Source organism: Salmo trutta, chromosome 38 (assembly GCF_901001165.1).
Source record: "Salmo trutta chromosome 38, fSalTru1.1, whole genome shotgun sequence".
In the NCBI taxonomy this organism is placed as follows: Eukaryota; Metazoa; Chordata; class Actinopteri; order Salmoniformes; family Salmonidae; genus Salmo; species Salmo trutta.
In genome coordinates, this window is record NC_042994.1 from 309,055 (window position 1) to 329,829 (window position 20,775).

Here is a 20,775-nt window from a genome sequence, read left to right on the forward strand (position 1 = left end):
AAATGTGTGAACACCTTCATGGGGGTGTCAAGGGCTGGGGGCGGGGGGTAAATTATCAGGTCAGACAGTGTCCACAATATGGTCTAAAGATGATGTTGATCATCTGACATCAATGATGACATGTTTCACAGCTCAGGTCGAGGGAAAGGGGGAAGGAAATCAGAGGAGCACTCTTCTTCACTTTGACTGACACTTCACACACTCATACTGAATGTTCAGTGTTCTGTCTGTGTGTCAGACCATTACCGCTGCAGTCTGTGTGAGGACGTCCATCGGGAGCTGGCCTGCAGAGACACCACCCTCAGCTTCGACCAGCTGGTGGATCTGTCCATCCGGCTGGACAACTTGCTGGCTGCTCGCGGACGTCCAGATCGGGGTCTGGTGGTTCCATCCTCCCGCACTCCCTCTTCTATACCCATGGAGCTGGGAGGGAGGGTGCACAGGGAGACCGGAGGGTGTTCCCGCTCATGCATCATCTGTGACCGCAGAGGTCACACTGCTGGTCAGTGCCGGGTAGGTTCTTCTGGGAATCGAAGTAGCAGGCTGGGCGCTCTGGCGCCACCCCAGGTGAGTAGGCACCATTCTCTTCCAGAGCCCTCTGTTGCCCATATATTTGTGTCTGTCACTTTTCCTGATTTTCCCCGCGTTCCCAGCATAAGGCGCTAGTAGATTCAGGCGCGGCTGGGAATTTTATTGATCAAGCGTTTGCTCATAGTTTAGGGATCCCCATTGTACCCGTGGATGTGCCTTTCCCCATTCACACCTTAGATAGTCGACCATTAGGTTCAGGGTTTATCAGGGAGGCCACAGCTCCTTTGAGTATGGTGACGCAGGGGGGGTCACAAGGAAAAAATTTATATTTTCCTTATTGACACTCCTGCGTATCCCGTGGTGCTGTGTCTACCTTGGTTAACCTGTTAGGGTATAGGGGGCAGTATTTTCACGGCTGGATAAAAAAATGTACCCGATTTAATCTGGTTACTAATCCTACCCAGTAACTACAATATGCATATACTTATTATATATGGATAGAAAACACCCTAAAGTTTCAAAAACTGTTTGAATGGTGTCTGTGAGTATAACAGAACTCATTTGGCAGGCAAAACCTGAGACAGATTCTGACAGGAAGTGGATACCTGATGTGTTGAATTGACTTTAAGCCTGTACCATTGAAAAACAAAGGGGGTGAGGAATGTTTTGGCACTTCCTATTGCTTCCACAAGATGTCCCCAGCCTTTACAAAGTCTTTTGAGTCTTCTACAGTGAGATCTGACCGAATAAGAGCCTTGGAACTGTGATGGCCCATTAGACACCTTGCGCGCGAGTTGATGGTGGGTACTCTCATTCTGAAACGTTTTAAAAGAGAACCCAATGGTCCGCCTTGAATTTTATTCATGTTCTGGTTAAAAAAGGCCCTAATGATTTATGCGATACAACGTTTGACATGTTTGAACGAACGTAAATATATTTTTTCCGTTCGTGAAGTGAAGTGAAGTCCGGCTGGCTTAGATCATGTGCTAACAACACAGAGGTTTTTGGACATAAATGATGAGCTTTTTTGAACAAAACTACATTCGTTATGGACCTGGGATTCTTTGGAAGTGACATCTGATGAAGAGAATCAAAGGTAATGGATTATTTACATAGTATTTTCGATTTTAGATCTCTCCAACATGGCGGTTAGTCTGTATCGCAATGCGTATTTTTCTGGGCGCAGTGCTCAGATTATTGCAAAGTGTGATTTACCAGTAAGGTTAATTTTAAATCTGGCAAGTCCATTGCGTTCAAGAGATGTAAATCTATAATTCTTTGAATGACAATATAATATTTTACCAATGTTTTCTAATATTAATTAATTATTTTGTTGTCATGACTTGACTGCCGGTATTGGAGGGAAACGATTTCCTGAACATCAACGCCATAGTAAAACGCTGTTTTTAGATATAAATATGAACTTGATAGAACTAAAAATGCATGCATTGTCTAACATAATGTCCTAGGAGTGTCATCTGATGGAGATTGTAAAAGGTTAGTGCATAATTTTAGCTGATTTTATGGTTTTGGTGACGCCTGTCTTTGAATCGACAATACATTACACACAGCTATTGTCAATGTACTCTCCTAACATAACCTAACTTTATGCTTTCCCCGTAAAACCTTTTTGAAATCGGACAACGTGGTTAGATTAAGGAGATGTTTATCTTTCAAAGGCTGTAAGTTAGTTGTATGTTTGAGAAATTTGAATTTTGACATTTATTTGGTTTCAAATTTGCCGCTCTTGAAATGCACCTGCTGTTGATAGGGTGCGCCACGGGGGGCACGCTAACGTCCCACATAGCCCCAAGAAGTTAACTTGTCATAACCCCACTTTTTCTTGGCCACAGAGGTCTCTCACGGGGTGGTTGCGAGAGTGCTCAGGTAGGTGTGTAGGGGTTTCCGTTGGTGCTACTATGGTAGAAAGTCCAGACCAGGTCTCCACCATGCACATTCCCCCCGAATATGCCGATTTGACGACTCAATTACCACCCCATCGACAGGGGGATTGTGCGATAAATCTCATGGTAGGCGCTTCACTTCCCAGGAGTCATGTGTATCCCCTGTCGCAAGCGGAGACGGTGGCTACGGAGACATATGTCTCCGAATCCCTGCGTCAGGGGTACATTCGGTCCTCCATTACACCCCTCTCCTCAAGTTTCTTTTTTGTGAAGAAGGATGGAGGTCTGCACTGATTATCGAGGTCTCAATAAAACCCGCTACCTCTGATCGCCACGGCGATTGAGTTAATGCACGTTGCACACTTCTTCACCAAACTGGATCTCAGGAGTGCGTACAACCTGGTGCGTATCTGAGGGGGAGACGAGTGGAAGACAGCATTTAGTACCACCTCAGGGCATTATGAGTACCTCGTCATGCCGTACGGGTTGAAGAATGCTCCATCAGTCTTCCAATCTTTTGTAGACGAGATTTTCAGGGACCTGCATGGGCAGGGTGTAGTGGTGTACATCAATGACATTCTGATATACTCCACTACACGCACCGAGTATGTGTCCCTGGTGCACAGAGTGCTTGGTCGCCTGTTGGAGCATGACCTGTATGTCAAGGCTGAGAAATGCCTGTTCTTTCAACAGTCCGTCTCCTTCTTAGGGTATCGCCTATCCACGTCAGGAGTGGAGATGGAAAGTGACCGCATTGCAGCCATGCGTAATTGGCCGACTCCCACCACGATGAAGGAGGTGCAGAGATTTTGAGGGTTTGCCAATTACTACCGAAGGTTTATCCGGGGTTTTGGTCAGGTAGCTGTTTCCATTACCTCACTGCTGAAGGGGGGTCTGGTGCGCTTGCAGTGGTCGACTGGGGCGGACAGGGCTTTTAGGCAACTGAAGGCTCTGTTTACCTCTGTTCCTGTTTTTGCTCATCCGGATCCCTCTTTGCAATTCATAGTGGAGGTGGACGCGTCTGAGGCTGGGATAGGAGCTGTGCTCTTTCAGCACTCGGGTAAGCCACCTAAGCTCCGTCCCTGTGCCTTCTTCTCTAAGAAGCTCAGCCCAGCGGAGAGCGAAACTATGATGTGGGGGACCGGGAGCTGTTGGCTGTCATCAAGGCTTTGAAGGCGTGGAGACATTGGCTTGAGGGGGCTAAACACCCTTTTCTCACCTGGACTGACCACTGCAATCTGGAGTACATCCGGGAGGCGAGGAGACTTAATCCTCACCAGGCAAGGTGGGCCATGTTTTTCACCCATTTTGTGTTTACCCTCTCTTACAGACCAGGCTCCCAGAACGTTAAGGCAGACGCACTGTCCCGGCTGTATGACACAGAGGAGCAGTCCATAGATCCCACTCCCATAATCCCAGCCTCGTGTTTGGTGGCACCGGTGCGCTGTCTTAGTGGGAGGTACTGGTGGCCCACTTTAGCTAAGGACGTGAGGGTTTATGTTTCCTCCTGCTCAGTGTGCGCCCAGTGCAAGGCTCCTAGACACCTACCCAGAGGTAAGTTACAACCCTTACCCATTCCACAACAGCAGTGGGCGCACTTGTCGGTGGATTTCCTAACCGATCTTCCACCTTCACAAGGTAACACCACGATCCTGGTCATTGTGGACCGTTTTTCTAAGTCCTGTCGTCTCCTCCCTTTGCCCGGTCTCCGGCACTACGGGGTGCCTGAGGATATAGTGTCTGATCGGGGCCCCCAGTTTACGTCAAGGGTCTGGAAGGCATTCATGGAACATCTGGGGGTCTCGGTCAGCCTTACCTCAGGTTTTCACCCTGAGAGTAACGGGCAGGTGGAGAGAGTTAACCAGGATGTGGGTAGGTTTCTGAGGTCTTACGGCCAGGACCGGCCGGGGGAGTGGGCGGCGTTCGTGCCCTGGGCAGAGATGGCCCAGAACTCGCTCCGCCACTCCTCCACTAACCTCACTCCCTTTCAGTGTGTGTTGGGGTATCAGCCTGTTCTGGCCCCTTGGCATCAGAGTCAGACTGAGGCTCCTGCGGTGGACGACTGGTTCCGGCACGTGGAGGAAACCTGAGACACCGCTCACGTCCACCTTTCGTGCGCCGTATGGCGCCAGAAAGTTGTCGCAGACCGTCACCGCAGTGAGGACAGGGTCTGGCTCTCAACTCGAAACCTGCCCCTCCGCCTGCCCTGCCGGAAGCTGGGTCCGCGGTTTGTGGGGCCATTTAAAGTCCTGAGGAGAGTGAACGAGGTATGTTATAGGTTAAAGCTTCCCCCCCCATTACCGCATTAACCCCTCATTCCATGTGTCTCTCCTCAGGCCGGTGGTGGCTGGCTCGCTCCAGGAGGCAGAGGTGCGACTTCTACTGAAGTTGATGCCCCTCCTTGTTCGGGTGGTGCTCGACGGTCGACTTCACCGGTCTTCTAGCCATCATTGATCCATTTTTCATTTTCCATTGGTTTTGTCTTGTCTTCCTACACACCTGGTTCCAATCCCATTCATTACATGTTGTGTATTTAGCTCTCTGTTTCCCCTCATGTCCTTGTCAGAGATTGTTTGTTGTTATCTGCTCGTGTATTTTGTATTGGTGCGTGACGGGTTATTTTACCCATGTTATTTTATTTATGTACGTTGGTTTTTGGAGTTTGTTTTATCTTAATTAAACTACTCCAGTTACACCAAGTTGGTTTCTCCTGCGCCTGACTTCCCTGCCACCTACACAACCGACAATGACAACAACAATCATTTAGTGAACAGATCTGTTGTAATGTAAACATACAAAACTAGGCGTATGTCGCGGGTCACTACTTCACATCAGAGCCATTTGAACATTTACTTTTTTTGGGGGGGCAGAAATGTCTTCTGGAACATGTGAACTTTCATGTGCCTTAATAACAAACTTGTATGCCGTCTGTAAATACGAATACATTTTTGTAATTAGGAGCTTAGTTGGTTTAGCCACAGAAAAAGTGGGAAAACTTCCCGCTAGCCATGATTGGCTGAGATAAGGAATGGGCTGGATATGCCGAGAGACGAGTTTGGATTGGTCTGCCATGTAGCATGCTTCTGTCTATTTGAGCTGCTCAGTATGTGTAGGAAATCCTTTCTAACGCTGCTTTTAATGAAAGATATCACGTAGTAGAACTGCATAAGTGTTGTTCTCCACTTTCTGGAGGACCAAGTTTTAAAATAAGTGGAATTGGAGTATGATCGCTAAGGGGATGGAGAAAACACCTGTCTCCGGATTACATCTTCAAACTAAGGGCAACATGGCATCCGTGACAGAGAGGTAGAAGTGTGCATCCATGAATACGGGTAAGTATGTCTAGCTAGCTACATTTTCAGACATTACACATTTCTCATTTGGTCAGAAAGTCGTTTTCATTTCAAGTTAAAGTGTACTGTTAGCTAGCTAGCTAATGTTAGCTGGCTGGCTCGCTTGCTAACATTACATGTATGATCTGTGTATTAATATTATTCATATCTCAGAACCATTTGCTTTGCTAGTTATAGCCTAATTATAGCTAGCTAACACTGAACCTGGTTGGTTAGCTACCTGCAGATTTATGCAGGGTAGTAATGTCATGATTTGGGATTATGGTTAGGTATTTAGCTAGCTAGCTACATGTCTTAACAAAAGACTCCACCATGCAAGTAACCATTTCAATAGAATGTTAATGAGGTCACTGTGAAAACTGTTAATAGACATAGCTGGTAAATTTGCTCTGGCTATCTACTCCGATTTCAAAGCACTTTCGTCTGAGGGTACCAGAGCGCAGAATAGATGACGAATTTTCGAACGCTCAACACCAGTTGAATATGGCCGGTGTCATTAAACGTTGGCAAAAAAGCAGAATTCAATTGTTGCCAGCAGCACAGTTGCAGTCACCAACATAAAACATAAACATAAAAACAGCCTAACCAGCTCTGCTAGGGCAAGTAAAATGTCTGGAAGTAGCCAGTTAGCTTGGGTGCTTGACTGCTGTTAGAACAGAACAATCGGATCAACCCTTAAAGAGATGGGTGGGGCTAAAGCTTAATTAAGAGGGTGTGAACAATGCTGAATGGGTGTAGACAAAAAAGTGCTCTCCAGTAGGTGTACCAAATTAATCAAAAGCCATTTTCTCCAAAAGTGAAGTTACAAGTTTATCAACTTTCAAAGCAGAATTACTTTCCCATTGTTCCTCAACTGCAGTGCATGATATGCCATTTTCTAGCTCAGAGTTTGCACTTTTATCCAATGTAAAAAACACAATTTGAAGACCGAATTGTGCCGGTCGATTTCTACATTGATTGTTTTGAAGCTGTTTTATTCTCAGAAACCCAAAGGAGGAGAAATGTTCCATCCTCTACAGTCTGTCAAGCTGTTACAGCAGCCTGAAGACTGACCACCAGGTTCAACGATAGCTCCTATCCCCAAGCTGTGAGGCTAAACAGCAATGACTTACACACACACACACACACACACACACACACACACACACACACACACACACACACACACACACACACACACACACACACACACACACACACACACACACACACACACACACCCACACACACACACACACACACACACACACACACACACACACACAGAGAGAGAGCATCTGTAGTGAAGAGCCATAAGGCCCATGGAGTCTGTATCAAAGTCTAGAGAGATGGTTGTTATGGATGAAGAAAAGTTATAACACACATCCTAGACAGTATAGATGTCAACACCACTCTCTGTGAGACTGGTCCTAAAGGGCCCTCAGCTAAATCACTGTGTCACACACATTTTAAACACTTTATTTGAATCCACCAATCAAATTGAACATTTCAAAGATCCCTGTATGCATGGCACTCAAGGGTACAGAAGCCCCTCATTCTCCAAACATCTAAGCTGCCCACGACAGCTGAAACAGAGCAGTACCTAGCCAATTGCTTTGTCCTAGTTTTTGTCAGGCCATCAATCTGGAGGCCACACACTGCAAGCCTGTGTAAGTGGCCAAGACTGACAAATATCAGCGCCACCAGCTTGCACCTCCACCCAGGCTGTCCAAGTGCCACGAGGGGCTGGTATTTAAGCAGTTTCTCTGTAAAGGCCTGCTCCATGTAGCAATCAAATGAGCGGCCCTCCACCAATAACAATACTATCTGGAGTATTTGACACACAGGGAAACACATCATCTTCAACATAAACCAGCTTCCCCTTACACAAGAATGACTATGCATGTGTGCTGTTGGTGAGACTACTTGTCTCACCTAGCTGGCTATCAGAGGTCAATAAGGTGGTCATGACACACACACACCCCTCAGGTCAACGAGGTGGTCATGTCTAGCAATGTACAACTCTCTCACACACACACACACACACACACACACACACACACACACACACACACACACACACACTACAGTGTTACAATGTTTGTCTGCATGTCTTTTTTACCCAGGTTAATCATCTCATCCCTATGTAGATCAACACTCCTACACTGAGAACCTTTATGAATACTGGCCCTGATGTAACAACCAAACACAGCTCTAAACATAACAAGATGTAAAATGATACATTACCCTCAAGTATATGATTTATTACTAAAAAGAAGTAACCAAAAACAATTTTTCAAGATATTGTCAAGAGTACTTACAGAGTGAAGTGAAGAGGAGAGGTCTTGTACAGTGAGTTAACTGACTGGTAGTGAGTGGGAACTGCTAGTAAGTGTCAGTTCTGTGGTTGATACATATGTAAAGTAGTCAGGGCACAAGTAGATGATACAGAACTGTCCTTTCCTTCCTCTTTAAGACATTAACATGCATGAGGACCAGAACAACATGTCAGAAAAGGAAGGTTACTGTATTAGTGGGCCCTACATTTCTATAATGGCCAAAATGTCCCCCATTTCCACTTTTATTTAAATACAGAACCAGGTTAACAATATGTTACCTATTCTATATGGAATGTTTATAATATCTTAGAATGTGTTGCCTTGTCCCTCTGAGTTCTACATGGAACAGGTCAAAGTTCCATTTACATTTGGTCAGTTCCATGATGTCATTCATTCTATTCTACAAACCCATTCAATGTACACTCCTCATCAGCTGCATCAAAGTGGTACTGAAGGTTCCAGTGTTCTAGACTAGAGTTCTCCCTACTGGCATCTCAACATTACTGCACCATCCTAATAATAATGTCCTCAATAATAGTATAATAGCCTTCAGGCTTCATATGTCCCTGCTAGTCCGATTAAAATATAGAAAATAGAAGTTAAAATAACATTTGAAAATGTAAAATATGTATATTGATTAAACCAGGCACACACGTAAAAATACTGTGTTATTGGGACTTGTGTTGAACTGGCATTTGAATTGAGCGAATTAGTGATCTCAGCTAGCTTGTTAGCTACATGAAGAGGCTGTTATTCAGCGATAAACAAACATTTTTGTGCATCACACAGCTACTCTGAATGGACTGGATTGTGAACAATACGATGTGCTGCCAGTGAATTACAGCAAGACCCTATAGTTAGCTAGTGAGCTAGCTAGTTAGCTAACTTTTAGCTATCAACATTAGGTAGCTAGAAACAACAGACAACAGTGAGCTAGCTAGTTAGCTAACATTTAGCTATCATCATTAGCTAGCAAGCTAAAAACAACAGACAACAGTGAGCTGTCATTATGCCAAGGCCAAGGCAATCTGCTCTGAATTTCCATTGTGTGCTTGTGTGAAAGAGATGTCTTCAGCTCACTGACCTTCAGAGCAATGGACCCAAAGTGAACCCTGACATGCATATAACTAAGTCTGTCTGCCTGTCTGGGATTATTGTCTCCTATTGTGTCTGAGTGATGCGTGTTTTTTGAAAATGACAATGATTATTCTTTCATGTAATTGTTTATTGCTGCTTCATTGTTGTTATTTTATTGTGTGATAAAAAAAAATATTTTTTGCATTTTTATAAGTTAAAAAATCTAATATTTTCTTATATAAAAACAACTGGATTGTTGCTGAAGGGCTTGTCAGTAACCATTTCACAGTAAGGTCTACACCTGTTGTATTCAGCACATGTGACAAATACAATTAGATTTGATTTGATTTGTGTGTTTAGGTACTGGACATTGCTCCCTCTGACACTGGGTTTCTGAACCTCTAAAAGTCTAAGCCGTTTGGGGGGGTTCTACTAGCTGACATATGGAATTGTTTTAAGGTGGTCATACCATGGATCATTTAGTTATTTGATTTTGAATTATAGTACCCCTTTAGGTAAAAAAGGAGAAGGACTAATGTTTGTGAGAGCAGGCTGATGACTGCAATATAGTCTGCCTGGAACATGCCCCATATTCAATTGTAATTCATTTCAATAATAGCATTTATTTATCCCCTGTTGGGGCAATTACTAGGCACCCTATGGCATCAGGCTGGCAGTGAGTCTCACAGTGACATCACAAGGGGTCACATTTTCAGGTCACATGTCCAGTCACATAACCATACATACATACACAGTAAAACACATGATACAACAGATGTCAGCCCCCTTAGTGTCTACAACATGGTCATCATAGAGGCGGTTCACTTGGCAAAGATCCCTTCAAGTTCTAATGATGATTTCATTTCCATGTTTCACAGCTTAGGCCGAGGGAGAGGGGGAAGGAAATCAGAGGTGCACTCCTCTTCACTTTGATTGACACTTCACACACTCATTATATATGTCTAGTGTTCTGTCTGGGATCTGTGGTCTGTGCCAGAGGACTACAAACAGGGTCCAGTATCCAGTTGCTGCGTGGTGATCAGGGTTGTCATGGTGGACAGGGATGACATGGTTTCCTGTCTCTTCCTCTCTGGTCCGGCTTGTGTTTGAAGCGACAATTGTCACCATAGAAACAGCCGGTGGTCCTCCAGAAGAATCACCATCACTTTGTACATTTCACAAGTTTATATGAGTTGATTGGTAACACTTTAGGGCGGCAGGTAGCCTAGTGGTTAGAGCGTTGGAATAATAACCGAAAGGCTGCAAGATCGAATCCCTGAGCTGATAAGGTAAAAATTAGAAGAAGTCCACTACTGGAATCCTGAGGGGAGGAGAGGTCCACCACTGGAGTCATGAGGGGAGGAGAGGTCCACCACTGGAGTCCTGAGGGGAGGAGAGGTCCACTACTGGAATCCTGAGGGTATGAGAGGTCCACTACTAGAATCCTGAGGGGAGGAGAGGTCCACTACTGGAATCCTGAGGGGATGAGAGGTCCACTACTGGAATCCTGAGGGGAGGAGAGGTCCACTACTGGAATCCTGAGGGGATGAGAGGTCCACTACTGGAATCCTGAGGGGATGAGAGGTCCACTACTGGAATCCTGAGGGGAGGAAAGGTCCACTACTAGAATCCTGAGGGGAGGAAAGGTCCACTACTGGAATCCTGAGGGGAGGAGAGGTCCACTACTGGAATCCTGAGGGGATGAGAGGTCCACTACTGGAGTCCTGAGGGGAGGAGAGGTCCACTACTGGAATCCTTAGGGGAGGAAAGGTCCTTCCATCAGGAAACATTGTAGCTAAACCTCACAATAAATCAATGTTAGATGTACAGCATCGTATTTCTTTGTTGTAGTATTTTGGTTAAATCAGAAATCAAACTCCTCTAATAATGGCTATGCTCCCTGTGATAGGGTCTGGTAGTACAGTCTGTATATACTATGCCCCTGTGGTGTGGTCTGGTAGTGCAGTCTGAATATACTATGCCCCTGTAGTGTGGTCTGGTAGTGCAGTCTGTATGTACAATGCCCCCTGTGGTGGGGTCTGGTAGTGCAGTCTGTATATACAATGGCCCTTGTGGTGGGGTCTGGTAGTGCAGTTTGTATGTACAATGCCCCCTGTGGTGGGGTCTAGTAGTGCAGCCTGTCTATATTATGGCGGGGAGATGGAGAGACAGACAGGCAGGCAGGCAGGCAGGCAGGCAGGCAGGCAGGCAGGCACACACATTTAAGATGAGGGAGGACGCAATTTCTTTATGAGCACGGCTTATTTCTCTCACAGCATTTTGGATGACTGTCATTCATTTTCCATTCACCCAGCTCAATGTAACATGGATATATTTAACTACTACATGTCATGATACTCTAGTGTTCCCTATAGACATCATGAGGTTGTACAACCTAGCCTATGAATGAAAGGTTACAACGTAGGTGCACAGGTCGAGAGACAAATTTGAGTAATCAAGGTGACAGACAGTGACACATTCAATACTGCCTTGCAAACTCTTGCCTGCATCTAGCTGATCTAGGATGTAATCATTAGTCCAACAGTTGCAAACATGAGTTTGCAAATTCAGGTATGTTTATCCCCATTTAGTTCCGTTTGCTTTCTTTTAAATAAAGTTTTTCAACAGAATCGGTGGAATGAATACACCTCTGATCACATTCAAACACAGTTCACTTTCAAAGCAGACACATACAAACAGCATGATTACGTTGCCCATTGTAGAATTCCTTCTCGCATCTCTGCATTAAATTCCTCTCACCTTTTCCCTTCACTTGTGGACTTCAGTGCACAACACATCAACACATCTGTGAGCAGGCGAAAAAACCTTTCCAAGCCAAACCTTCATATCATGACTGCTAACGCTACACACAGTCAACATCATTGTTACCATATTAGCTAACGTATTGTCAACATAGCTACTAGAACTAATGTGTTAGTTAACACGCTACAATCATGCAGTACAGTGTACAGTCAGCAAGCAGTTTAGCAGTTACACCGGTGGGCCCACGTGGCAATAAATTAATAAAACCAAAAGCTTACCTTGACTTGGAAGAGTTCCAGTGTTGGATAGCCATAGCCAACTAGCGAACATACCATCCCTCTCTGTTTGAGACAGTTGTTTGAGTAGGCTAAACTAGCTAGCTGCATTAGATGCTGGCTAAGTAAGAGGAAGTGAAAGTGAAAAAAATACAACAAAATTGAGTTTGCTGGCTCTCTCTTGATTCTCCTTCATTTTTAAAGAAAATAATTTGTTCAAAACTGTTCAACTATTGTCTTTCTCTTTGAGTCAACTACTCACCACATTTTATGCACTGCAGTGCTAGCTGGCTGTAGCTTATGCTTTCAGAACTAGATTAAATATCTGATACTTTGATTGGCCGGACAACATGTCAGTTCATGCTGCAAGAGCTCTGATAGGTTGGAGGACGTCTTCCGGAAGTTGTCATATTTACTGTGTAAGTCTATGGAAGGGGTTGAGAACCATGAGCCTGCAAGGTTTTGTATTGAAGTCATTGTACCCAGAGGAGGACGAAAACTAGCTGTCCTCCGGCTACACCATGGTGCTAACCTACAGAGAGCTGTTGAGGCTACTGTAGATCTAAAACAGCTGTATTAGTGAAAATAAATACTGGCCGTGCTTATACAGCTGAATACCCTTCACTGGAGGAGCACACAAAGGGTTAAACTAGGGTCATTTCAGTAAATAGAAATAATATTTCTGAGGTTAATAAGACAACTAAGCAACACTGCCTCTGTTTGAGTAATCAACTCGACAGTAAGATTTGATTATTTGAATCAGATGTGTAGTGCTTGGGCAAAAACCAAAACGTTTACCCCTTGGGGTCCCCAGGACTGAGTTTAGGAAACGCTGGCCTAGCCACTCATGGTTCAATGATTCAATGGCGCCATCATTTGTCTAATAGGCAGAAATACAAGAAACAAGAGCTGAGTGGAAATAGTTATGAATCATTGTATTATTAGTTGATCAAAAAATCTATGTATTTATTGTCTTAAATGTTGATCTTATTAACAACATGATGCTTAAACTGTATTGACACTAAACCACACAGTAAAAACTGAAAAGGTAAACATGTATATAACGTATATAAAATACGTAATAATGAAAAATGTAATGACAAAACAAGTGATATCATGACACTGAACAATATAGTATTACGTAATATACAATTATAATTAATATAAAATGTAAAAAACTGCAAATGTTTAAATGTATGTAATGTACTGATTACATTTTTTAAAATAAAAAAAACATTATAGTACCATGTAATATGAAATATAAAATGCAGAATAATGTCGGACAGCAATACAAAGTAAATCATTAAACACATCAGGAGAAACTTGACCCAAGAGCTAAAATTATTAAAAAGCTGTTATCAATATTATCCATATTAGTTGCTGAGGAAAGTAGGACTATTGATGTTATAAAACATCTGTATCTCGCAAAATCCCATAGAAAAAGATCGGAAATATAAACTTAAATTATAGATAGTAAACAGATTAGTACACAAAACCCTGGTGCAACTGATAGAATCACCTGTGTGTCTGTTGTAGCATCACTTCCTCCTGTGGATCTCCTGTAATGATGGACAGAGTGAGTTCTGATCTCTACTGACCTCTAGTGGAAGTTGATATCTTACTAATACAGTTTAACGGTTAATAAGGGCGTTGGGTGAATAAATACATTTATGAATTAATTAAGTTAATAACAAATCAGAGTGCTAAGGTGAAAGAATAATACAAATATCAATTTTCCCTTCTTCACGCACCTGAACCACATGAGTCCAGAGAGACAGAGGATGAGAACCAGAACAACCACTATGATTCCTACAGCTGCAGTCAGAACTGTTTGTTTCCCTAAAATATCAAATGGATGATATGTGTATATGTTATTATAAACTGAAAATGAATATACAGCAATACAGGACATTAATGCACTACTTGTATATAAAAGCCTATGTATAGTGTCACGTAGAGTAGGCCAGAAGGCTAAACTGGAAAACCTAACCTCTATAAAAAATAAAAAGATGGCGGAGCCGCAAAAGTTCTTCTGTGCAAAGGTGTTTATTTACATAGTGATTCCGGAACAAAAACAACAGTACTGCCATCAAACCTTATGGGTCAGCTAAAAACAATGCTGCCCCACCCACAGCTCAATCCAAAATGCCTCTCCATGAACTGAAAGAGAGGCTCCTTTTGTAGGGGTAGCCCCTCCCCTCAGAACAATTAACACTAATTAATTAAGCAATTACCTATTCAACCTACAGTTTCCATTTATCTACACATACCAAAATATATACCTTGCAACACGTTTATGAAACAACATCACAATATAACATTTACAAAATTACATCACTACTGACAGTGTCAACCAACATGCCCATTTACATGAATGAGCCATTCCGGACAGGCACTACAAAGTAAGCCCAATTCCCTTAGCTCGGGTCCTTATCCAGCATAGCCGGAAGCTACAGAGATGGAGAGAGAGAGGAACAGAACAAACAACTGCGCTCATCCATAACATCGATAAGTATACTAAATATTGCTTATATTAAATATGAACACTTGTCTGTTTATTTCTTTATACCCTAACCGGTTACTGAAGTGTGAAATGTATGTACTAAGATAGAGAAGTTAACTTGTGTGTCGACCCACATTGTTAACTTATCTGATAACGGAGCAGGGAGGAGTAATGAATGTGTGCGTGCGTTAAAGTACCAAATGCTGCCCGCGGCCAGTGACGGACTTCTACGTCACATATAGTTATAAACAAAAGTGTAATAAGGCAAACTATGAGAAGATTACCTTGAAACATAATTTCTTATTGAACATAATTTTGTATTGAAGTATTGAAGATGTAACTTGACCTGCTACAATGATCATCAGAGCTGTAGAGTTCATAGATCCTCTTCCATTCTGGGCCTCACAGTAGCATTCTCCTCTGTCCTCAGAGATTATGTTAGTGATGCTGTAACTCTGTCCTGATGCTTTTGGTGAGGCTACATTCTTCTTGTACCAGGAGTATTTGTCCACAGGTGGGTTGGCATCACTGCTGCAGGTCAGAGTCACTGAACTGCGCTCCACTATTTCACCAGAGGGACTGACTGACACTGAGGTGCTCTTTGGGCCATCTGGTAAAGGAGAATTTGTCAGAGGGGTAGGACAGTAGCATATTTATGACAGTAGTATATTTACAAATGAAATATTTTCTCTGTTGAAATCGGAGAACTATCTAAAACTCTTACTTAGACAAAACGTTAACAAATACACAATTGGAGATTCTATACTTTAGGACTACTTCATTTAATTATAAATGTTTTTCTACCTTATCATTCAAACACTGAGCTGTACTTTACTCACACTTCACATCCATGTTTATGGTCCTAGACCTGTCTGTCCCCATCTCATTCTGGGCCTCACAGTAGTACTCTCCACTGTCAGATGACTGGATTTGATTGAAGACATGATGTGGTCCTGTCATACTCTGATAGTCACCTCCATTCTTCTTGTACCACCAGGTGTAACTCTGCACAGGTGGGTTGGCATCAATGCTGCAGGTCAGAGTCACTGAACTGCCCTCCACTATTTCACCAGAGGGACTGACTGACACTGAGGTCTTTGGTTTATCTGATGTAAAATACCAAATATTTTATTAAAGTAATATTATCAATGAGTAAAACAATGTTTTTGTTCTAAAATGATTGATAAAGTAAGAGCTGTGTCTTTTGCATGAGTGCATAATACTTGCTGAATAGAATACTGTATTATTGTACTGTACTCACACACTGCAGGAGAGTGGAGATCCTCATGGCCTTTTACAGCACAGAAGTAACTGTCTGCATCACTAAAGTAGTCTGAGTACAGGCTGGAGTGTCCTCCTTTACTTTGTGTCCGTTCTTGTACCAGATGTAGGTGGTGTTGGGGTTGTCAGTCAGAGTACAGGTGGTGCTACAGGTCAGTGTCTTCTGTCCCTCTGCAGCAGGAGTCACCTTCACCTGCAGACCTGAAACAAAATGTATAAAACCACATACACCTCTGTGTTAACAGGATGGTTCATTTATTTTCTCCTGTAATTCAATATGATTTACAGTTGTATCATACAGTGTAGTATTACCTGTGACAGACAGAGTTGTTCCTGGGAAACTATGACCCCATTCAAAGTTGTCTGTTTTAAAAGTGACGTGACACTCAGCTGAGTCCTCCTCTCTCACATCTGAGAATCTCAGGATGGAGGGACCTTTATATCTCCATCTCTCTTTGTCCGGGTACTCCTGGGAAACTATGACTCCATTCAAAGTTTGAGTTTTAAAAGTGAAGCGATACTCAGCTGAGTCCTCCTCTCTCAGACCTGAGATTCTCAGGGTGAAGGGACCTTTGTATGTTCCAATGTACTTCACACGACCTGTATATCCTGGGTCTCTGGTTAGGTCTTCAGGGGTCAACTTGTTAGTCCAACTAGCACTCCGTTTAGGACTAAACCAGAGTGATGATGAGACGGTATCATAACCAACATACGTACAGGATATGTCCACTGTTGACTCCTTCAAGGCACAGATTGTCCTCTTGGTGTAAGTAACTCTGTTGCAGCTCTGACCATGAACACCTGAAACACAGTGACATAACAAGAGGTCAACTATATTATATTCTCAGTTCTATCTAGAAATGCTACAAGTTCTCATAGTGAAACCAACACACACACAGGTTGTACAGTATTGTTAATTAAAGAAACACTCACTCACTGCAGGAGAGTGGAGATCATCATGGCCTTTTACAGCACAGGAGTAACTGTCTACTGCATTAGGGTAGACTGAGTAGGGGGAAGTGCTGTCAGTTACTATGTGTCCATTCTTGTACCAGATGTAAGTGGGTTTACCAGTCAGAATACAGGTGGTGCTACAGGTCAGTGTCACCCAATGTTGCCAAGTTTTAGAAGTTACCTTCACCTGCAGGTCTGGAGTAGATATACACATTAAAACCCTGAATCACCTGTTCTCTAGTTTAATCACATGATGCAAGACATTCTCAAACATATTTAATTCTTAAATCTGTTTCATATATACAAATCCAATTTCTAGACCTAAATGGACAGCAGATAATAATTAAACAGACTAGCAGTATAAAGCATGTTACTGTACCTGTGACAGACAGAGAGACTCCAGGATCACCAGTATATAGAATGTTACTGTACCTGTTACAGACAGAGAGACACCAGGATCACCAGTATATAGAATGTTACTGTACCTGTGACAGACAGAGTGACCCCAGGATCACCAGTATATAGAATGTTACTGTACCTGTTACAGACAGAGTGACTCCAGGATCACCAGTATATAGAATGTTACTGTACCTGTGACAGACAGACTCCAGGATCACCAGTATATAGAATGTTACTGTACCTGTTACAGACAGAGTGACTCCAGGATCACCAGTATATAGAATGTTACTGTACCTGTTACAGACAGAGAGACTCCAGGATCACCAGTATATAGAATGTTACTGTACCTGTGACAGACAGAGAGACTCCAGGATCACCAGTATATAGAATGTTACTGTACCTGTGACAGACAGAGAGACTCCAGGATCACCAGTATATAGAATGTTACTGTACCTGTGACAGACAGAGTGACTCCAGGATCACCAGTATATAGAATGTTACTGTACCTGTGACAGACAGAGTGACTCCAGGACTTCCAGTATATTTCCCTCCAGTCTGATCTGTTATAAATCTGAACTTGTACGTAGCTGAGTCTTTCTCTCTCAGGTCTGTGATTATCAGGTTGTGACCATTCTTCTTATCCCCATGATACTCCAGACGACCTGCATTCTCTGGGTCCTGACCTGGATCTTCAGGTTCTACACCAGTCTCCATTTTAGTGAACCAGTAGGTTGTTGTGACGTTATGACCACTGGGATATGTGTAAGAGCAGGTCAGCTCCACTGTTGACCCCTCCAAGACACTGATACTCTGAGTGGAGTAAGTCACAGTCCAGCCATCCTGACCCAGTACAACTGAAACACAGTCACACAACACAATGGTATCAGAATGAAGACAAGGTCTGTTGGCTCACACTGAAGGTAGGGTTTGTCTCCACTTTGTTGCTGTAGTTGCTGAGTTGAGTGTGAATGGAAACCACAGATTAGCATCACTCAGTGAGGTGTGAAAGATAACTATTTAAAGTGAAGTGGAGACTCCTAACAGAACACACCAGCATAACATTATGATTCTTATCCTTTTAGAAATGTCTGTAGATTATTAAACAGAGCAACTAAACATTATGAATGAGACCATACCTGCTACAGACCAGAGAAAGACCACCAACACACTTCCTGCTGTTCTCAAGGCCATTGTTGCATCTCCCACCCTGCAGTCTTAGAAACATAAACAACAACACACTCTATAGCTGGTGAATAACTACATACATACCATCAGGGGCAGCAGGTAGGGCTCTAGTCAAAAGTAGTGCACTCTATAGGGAATATGGTGTTATTTGGGATGCAGTATAACAACACATCATCATCACAGCCTTGAGTGGATGGTGTGTAAATAACATCATCATAATGGTTTGGTAATATGGAGTGTGTCAGTGGTATCAGCAGGTAGCATAGTGGGTAAGAACGTTGGGCCAGTACCTGAAACATATCTGGTTCAAATCCCCGACCTGGCAAGGTGGAAAAATCTGCCATTTTGACATTTAGCAACGCAGTTACCACCATGTTCAATGATAGCACCAATCCCCAAGCTGTGAGGCTAAACAGCAAGTCACACATACCTTTTATATCATCATTATATGACAGTGTCCATATTCACAAAGTGTCTCAGAGTAGGATCTAGGATTAGTTTTCCATTTAGATCATAATTATATGGACCAGGAGGACCTGATCCTAGATCAGCACTCCAAGTCTGAGACCCTTGAGTACATGACTTGTGGCTAAAAACCCAAAACTATATTTCAAGAAATCAAGAGTACTTACAGACTGATGGGGAGAGGTCTTGTACAGTGAGTTATGTAGGTCTTGTAGGTCTTGTACATATTTATGTAGTCAGAACACAAGTAGATGATACAGAACTATCCTTTCCATCCTCTTTAAGTCATTAACATGCATGATGTGCAGAACAGCATGTCACAAAGAGGTCTAACTGTATTTCAATAGAGAATGTAGAACAGACTGCATATCTAGTTGCCTATCTTCATTTGAGTGGGCTAAACATTTTTACATGGTCAAGACTGTATTCCATTGACTACATAGAGAATCATGTTATGTGTCTGAACCAAGTAAGACTAGCTGTCGCCATTGGTGTCTGCTTATAGGGATCCTGTTAAATCAAAATCAAATAATGTAAACAATGTGTTTACTATAGTCTACTATTTAGAATGTTTATAATATCTTAGAATGTGTTTACTATAGCCTACTATATGGAGTGTTAATAATATATTAGAATGTGTTTACTATAGTCTACTATTTAGAATGTTTATAATATCTTAGAATGTGTTTACTACAGTCTACTATTTGTAATGTTTATAATATCTTAGAATGTGTTGCTATTCTATTTGTAATGTTTATAATATCTTAGAACGTGTTGCCTTGCCTTAGAATGTGTTCTACATGGAACAGGTCAAAGGTCTATATATATATATATATATTATTTTACCTGGTAAGTTGACTGAGATCACATTCTCATTTATAGCAAAAACCTGGGCAATAGTTAAAAGGGGATGAATGAGACAATTAGAAGCTGATTAGGTGGCATGAGGGGCAGACTAAGCTAGGACTCCAGGGTTAACACCCCTACAATAAGTACCAAGGGATTGTTAGTGACCACAGAGAGTCAGGACACCATTTTAATGTCCTATCTGAAAGACAGCACCATAAACAGGGGAATGTCCCCAATCACAACCCTGGAGAATATATATTTTTTTAGACTAGAGGATAGAGTGCCTCCTACTGGCCCACCAACACCACCTCCAGCAATATCTGTCCTTCCATCCAGGGACTGACCAGGGTGAACCCTGCTTAGCTTCAGAGACAAGCCAGCAGTGGGACACAGGGTGCTATGCTGCTGATATTTGGTCAGTTCCATGATGTCATTCATTCTATTCTACAAACCCATTCAATTTACACTCCTCATCAGCTGTATCAAAGTGGTACTGAAGGTTCCAGTGTTCTAGACTAGAGTTCTCCCTACTGGCATCTCAACATTACTGCACCATCCTAATAATAATGTCCTCAATAATGTTGGACTAATAACAACATAACATACTGACAATACATCAGATAGAAAAACAAGTCCCATTTAAGCACATAAACACTGATGTCTGTAGTAGTACAACATGCCACTATCATTCTGTTACACTGACACCCTAATCCCTATATAGTGCACTACCTTTGACCAGAGCCCTATGGGCATGGTATGACTGTGTGCGTGTGCTTGATTGGCCTGCAGTGCTGTCAATCACCCTTCACACCGCTGTTCATCCAACCAATCAGGGTGCTTGGATGCGCTGCAGGACACCGCCTCCCCTCACCTTTAGTTAGTACACGGCATCGTCAGTCTTGAGAAGAAGTGTTGTGT

The 20,775-nt window shown here is 42.8% G+C and overlaps 1 protein-coding gene across 1 annotated transcript in view; it reads right to left on the reverse strand.

The window, feature by feature from the left end:
• LOC115178715 (B-cell receptor CD22) overlaps positions 1 to 16,071 on the reverse strand; it is a 71,551-nt gene extending 55,480 nt beyond the window's left edge. Inside the window, exon 1 of the mRNA XM_029740005.1 lies at positions 15,986 to 16,071. The gene's annotated coding sequence lies outside the window, so the exon portion shown is untranslated. The remainder of the gene's footprint in view (positions 1 to 15,985) is intronic.
• Positions 16,072 to 20,775: the final 4,704 nt, after the last annotated feature.